Source organism: Saccostrea echinata, unplaced genomic scaffold (genome assembly GCF_033153115.1).
Source record: "Saccostrea echinata isolate AGI-Se365-2 ecotype Australia unplaced genomic scaffold, CSIRO_AGI_Sech_v1 ptg000054l, whole genome shotgun sequence".
Taxonomy (NCBI): Eukaryota; Metazoa; Mollusca; class Bivalvia; order Ostreida; family Ostreidae; genus Saccostrea; species Saccostrea echinata.
The window spans coordinates 31652724-31658942 of NW_026889803.1; the positions used below are offsets into that span (position 1 = coordinate 31652724).

The 6219-nt window shown below is 32.9% G+C and overlaps 1 long non-coding RNA gene across 2 annotated transcripts; it reads left to right on the forward strand.

Moving 5' to 3' along the window:
* The first annotated feature begins 3993 nt into the window (after positions 1 to 3993).
* Positions 3994 to 6001, forward strand: LOC133171689 (uncharacterized). 2 transcript variants are annotated; one of them, XR_009718847.1, is made up of 4 exons: positions 3994 to 4489; positions 5113 to 5188; positions 5525 to 5588; positions 5768 to 6001. It is a non-coding gene; the product is annotated as an uncharacterized LOC133171689 (long non-coding RNA). The 2 variants fall into 2 exon arrangements; XR_009718846.1 differs by having other exon boundaries at positions 3994 to 4485.
* The last annotated feature ends 218 nt before the right edge of the window (positions 6002 to 6219 follow it).

The following is a 6219-nucleotide window of genomic DNA, read 5'->3' on the forward strand; positions in this document are numbered from 1 at the left end:
AATCGCTTCCATTAATAAAATCGAGAAAACATGCAAAACCTCGAGTCAAATTAACTTAGATCAAATTGATGTGCCGGAAGAGAATAAAAAGAGAATTTCAGAATTGTTAATTGCTAATAAAGATCTTTTTGCTGGGCGTGAAACAGAATTGTGTCAAACAAACACAATAAAAATGAAAATTGACACGGGAGATCATAAACCAATCAAACTGCGACCATACAGAGTTCCATTAAATAAACGCCAAATTGTCGAAAAAGCAGAAGATGAAATGTTAAGTGCCGATGTCATTCGAAGGTCAAAATCTCCGTGGAGTTTTCCGATTGTTGTTGTAGACAAAAAGGACGAATCGAAAAGATTTTGTATTGATTTCAGACAACTAAATAAAATAACTAAATTGAATTTATATCCTTTGCCTTTGATCGATGATATCTTTGGGAATGCTAAGTATAGACCTTAAGTCCAGTTATTGGCAAGTTGCAATGGATGAAGCCGACAAAGAAAAATTAACTTTTCTTAATAACATGAATGCATGTTGAGGATCTGTTACTTCAGCAAATCTTGTGGATAACTCATTTTTCAAATCATTCCAGGTCTCCCCTGGGTTATTCGTGAGACTTCGTTGAATAAAGTCTGAACTCGCCCCACGGCTAGAACCATAAGCCACAATTTTGACTTTTTCATCTGTAAGTTTGTTCATGAAAGAATAATTTTCAATTGATTTTATCCAGTCTTTGAATTTGCTAGGATCCCCCTCATATGGTGTTATTACATTTGAAATCCCATTAGTACCAATTGCATTTGATAAACCTTTAACTGTAGAATCAAGACCATGAAAGAGCAAGAGCCACGAACCATCAAAAATGGCCCTGTTTCAAAAATTAACTTTTTTTTTTTTCAATTGATAGTGTAGACCTTTAGCTTTGCTTTGTCGTTTTTCTTTTTTCGATATAGATTATATTTTTTGAAAAAGAGAGTTTGAAGTATGGTAGTGTTTTAAAAGAAAATGCTAGTAGAACGTCATTTTCTGTAACGTAACGTCGAAGGGCGGTAAAATTACCTTGATCGATTTTGCATGTATGAATATGTGACTTTGAATAAAAACTAGTATTAATAATATAATAAACATCATAATTAATTTAAGACAATTAAAAGCATTTGGAACTTGATTTTACATCAAGCCGTCTTTATGGTAACCTAGTGTTTAACTGATTGAATTATGTAGATACATGTAGTAAAAACTAGAGGTACTGTGAGCACTGAGCTCACAAAGTGATACCCCGCCTATCATATGTTTATATTGGAAAAGTCCACGTTTTGCTACGGGAGACCCGAAATATGTGTCTGATCAAAAGTGAAATAAGAGGTGCACAATGGCACTATGTAAAAAAGATTCTGTGAAAGTATGATTAAATCTTTATTTTATACTTAGTCTAATACAGTCGACCAAGTCCCAATGTTTTGGTTGTCCATACTTAAAAAAATCAAGGTATAATAAAACAGTTACTTACAGTATAGTCTTGAATGTCTTTCCCTTTCTAGCGTTTAGAGACTTCCCAGTCTGTGTCCTGGTCCACAGCACCAATTAATCCGTTATATAACACAATTACTCATTGTGTTTGGATTAAGAAGACTTTGTAAGTTTTTAGTTTTATTATAAAGTAACAGCAAAGGCAAAAACAATGGTACATAAAAAAAGTTCAATGGCTGCAGGTCTCGGAGCCAAGATGGTGAAAGATCACATAGTTAATGCATCACAAATGTCTCACAGCTAAGATTGTAAAAGCTCTCATAGTTCGTCTCGGAGCTAAGATGTCAAAAGCTCACATATTCAGTCTAGGAGATAAGATGGTAAAAAGCTCTCATAATTCGTCTAAGAGCTAAGATGGTAAAAAGCTATTGATACTCAGTGCGCACATCTTTTTGTACAAAAAGTTGCATCATAGGGATCACGTATTTGGTACATGTAATAACAATCAGTAAGTTACAGTGTCACTTCTTAAATATTGATATAGTCCGCTCCTCACTGAAGCTGTCTCATCTCCTTATAGGATACGGCAATGTCCTCTGTTTACATTAACATTGTGTATCTTGCAAGTTCTTCAGTTAATTAGATGGTTGCAGCTTTGCACAAAGTCTGATTGGAAATGTCACTGTTAGAGAACAACATATCGTCAAAACTAAATTATCCGTCAAATGAAGACGCTCTCTTATTGTATCCAATCTCCCAGAGTTTGTAAACAAGTTCATAATTAAGATGTTATTGTTCGTCGCTCTACACACTGATAGTATCAATTATAATTCATAACACATTATTTAAACATAAATGAATATACTGTTAATATATTAATTAAATTATAATTTATACTCTCATTGTGTTACATTATGATCAGTACTTTTTTGTACTCTCTTATAAGACTTTTCCATTTATTACTGCATTGTGTAGCTGATGCCACTACTCCAGCTTCGGGAAGTGAAGAGGATATTTGGGCTCATAGACAGACGGATGGAATGACAGACAGACGGAAAGAACCTCAAGGGTAAAAAAAAGTATACCCCTCTCCTTCTGAGCGGGGGTATAAAAACAGATCTGATAAAGACGTGTCAAGAATATTAAAGATTGTACCCCCTGCAACATTTTTTTGGCATGGGGTATAGCAATATCTCGGAAAAGTACATGTACCAAAGCTGACATGTTTTTCATTAGTCCAGTATTAGTTAAAGGATGTGCGAGACATATTCATGTACAAATTTTTATAGATCCATACCACCAAATATTGTAACGCCGGTTGGAAATAACAAACCTTGAGCTCCTGATAATGTGGTTTCATGGCTTTTATGGTCTTTTATGGCTGTGGCCTATATATTTGAGTTCGAAAAAAATATATTCAATATTAAAACTAAATATATTTATAAATAAAATACGTATGTAGTGGTACAATATTATTTTGTTTTAATAAAATTGCAAAATTTTCTAAAATATTATCAGGTGTTAATTATTGTATGTTATTGGAGGCTGACAAGGTAACTTCCATATAGCTACAACCTTTTTAAGTGTATACATGTATATATAACAAAAGGCTCAAGGGCCTTAACGGTCACCTGAGTATAATACAACAATGTATAAGATCCTTAGAGTATAATATAAACTGATAGATGAAGCTTTGTTGTCCAAAAGCAAGAGAAATAGCAACGAAATAATTAGTCAACTGATAAAGTAAGTTCTTATCTGTACCCTATTTATCATTATTACCATGCAGACTTTTAAGAAAATATTAGTGCATCAGTACTATTTCTAACCCCATATAATACATCTCACACTGGCCTCTCTTGGTCTTTGAAGAACATTTAATAAGGTAAGTTATTTTTGTCTCATTTTTATTTATCTATTATTTGCAGGACTACCTGACCATTAAAACTATAAAAGTACTTTTTGTATTATACAATAAAAATTCTTGCATATTTTTTTATTCTTTTAACTTTCAAATACATTATTTACAGTGATTCATTATCAAAGGTGAATGGCAAAGGGGAATAACCTTTCTCAGTAGAATACAAATTAAAACAGTCTGGCCAGGACCAGAACACTTGACCAAATGGACCAGATGTTAAAAAATCTGGTAAAAATACCCTTGCTTATTAAAACGTTAATCTGCCTCTTATATGCAGAGAAGCAGAGAAAATTTTCAAAAAATTAATGCATTTTCACTACAGATTCAATACAGCCCTACCCTAACACCAGAATCCATGACCCAGGGTCATGGAATTCACAAATTTGAAAGAGGTACCCTCATGATCATAACTATGCATTTAGGTGACGATTTTCAAAGAATTAACACATTTTCACTATATTATCAATAGACACCCCCCCCCCCCCCGCGAGAAACACTAGATCCCCTGGGACCACTAGTTTTAAAAAATTTATAAGAAGCATCCTTGCTCATCATAACTATGCACTGTGTTTATCTGCTCCATACTAACGCAGTACAGTTAAGGCTACACATGAAGACAATATGGTAATGAGGTCATAATGAGGTTTGACGTCATGACAGTTGCTCCGCCTTGATAGATCCATATAAGGAAATAGAGCTCAAAAAAGCCATTTAATGATGATTGCGAGAATTTGTAATGAATGTCTGTATTTTCAGGTTTAAATAAATAAACATTAGTGATTTTCTCTTATAAAGTAACAACACGTCTTCGAAATAATTCCCTTTTTATTATGTCGTTTGGCTGCATTCGGCGTCAGCCAAGCGCTTGCACTCGGTGACACGGAATGTTGTTTACATCTAAAAACGTGGCGACAGCAGCTGAGATATGCAGTGGAGAAATGCAACAATCAGGCAATCTTTAAAGAGAATAGGGATAAAATAAGAGACCTGGGCCTTGTTTATCTTTTTGATGAGAAGATGATGACGTTATTTCGGGAAATCATGGAAAACTGAGACGATCCGCACTACCTCCCTAGGTCCCTTTCTGTTTATTAAGGTGTGTATGTGCATAGTTATTAACATGTAGACATACTATTCTTTACATCGATGTAAAATAACCGTGAACATGTACAGTAAGATGTATTATTACTGTCCGTCACAAACTATGCAATGCAGTGCCTTGTGTGCCCCCCCCCCCCATACATACACAAAAACACACACATTATGAAAGTTGCACACTTTTAAACATGCAATGATGTTGTCCTTTGGCATACATGTACAAACATGTAACATAATATAAGCACAGCACGTCATGATACCAAATAGTATAATTTAGATGCAGTCACACTTACAATGTATTTGTGAATTCAAAATGAACAGTGTACAATGTATTTGCACTGTAAATACAAGAGTATAAGACCCTATAAATTTCAATTTATACCTCTGGCAATCAAAAATATGTGAATTTAAAGATTTCAGTTTTTACCAGTGCTTCATATTTTAAATTCATCATAGAACTTTTACTATCTGTCTCACTAGGCTGTAAATTTGTAGAATTTCTACATTAATGAAGATAAAATGTTTGAATTTTCATTTGTCTGACTACATGTACATTAAGTCAGTCTTATATGTATATACATGTATTTATGTGCTGTTTATATGTATAATTCTTTTGTCATTGTAGCTGTCACAGAACTGGTTAAAACTGGCATTTACATCAGCTAGAACTATCAAAATAGATGCATCAATTTCTCCACTGGGTATGATCACACTAAAGCATTTCACATTAATTTTATAGTATGCCAGTGTTAAATTTTTTTTTTTTAATGTATATGTGAAAGAATTTAATGTTATCTCTAGTATATTGATTTTTTTTTTTTACTTAAATTAAGTATCAATCAGATCAATTCTACTTTTGCAAATGTCATAGGTTTTAATTTCCCAGAAAAGTTTAGTATCAAAAGTTTGTTTCCATTTATTTTATGAATTTCAGAAAATATAGTATAGCATGGTTTGTTTTGTACAATGCAATGTCATTTCATTCTACAATGGTAATCATTATGTTTTTCACTCATTACATATATATTGTATTGTAGCTACTCCCAAACAATTTGAACAATTCATTCAGGCAGCAAGTGTTTCCACCAATAAAATGAAAAGGTATGCTCCATATAAGCTCTAAACCATACATATTCCTAGCAAGATTATTGAAATGTTTTGATAATAAAAATAGCAGAGTCATGTATATGCTTTCCATGTTACTCAATGCATTGTTTTGAGTATCACTTTTTTTAAAACACCAATGAACTTTCCATAATGGTATTTCATTTTGTTTTCAGAATTGATTTCATCCAGAAGAACTGTTTGAACTGTGGACTGTTTGAAATATTTTGCACCTGCTCAGAAATCCATTCACAGCCTGCCTTTGAATTTGAAAAGCTGTTTTTAATTAAATAAATTTTCTAGATAAATAATACTTTGAATTTTTAACAGTACAATGGTGTGAAAGTTTGAAGGCTGTTAAGATTTGAATATCTTTACTTGAATGTATTCTGACAGGCGCGTAGCTACCTATACGCAAATACGCAGATGTGTACACATCGTTTTCAAATTAAAAAAAATGGGGGGGGGGGGGGGAGGAAAGGAAGAGATTTGTGAGAAGAGAAAAAATATCAATACCATTCAGCAAATATTTGTGTTTCAAATTATTTTATCTCGTACTGTTTCGATTCAAATTCAAATTTTATATTACCATGTCTTTATAAAAAAAATTGTAATGTTTTATTAAATC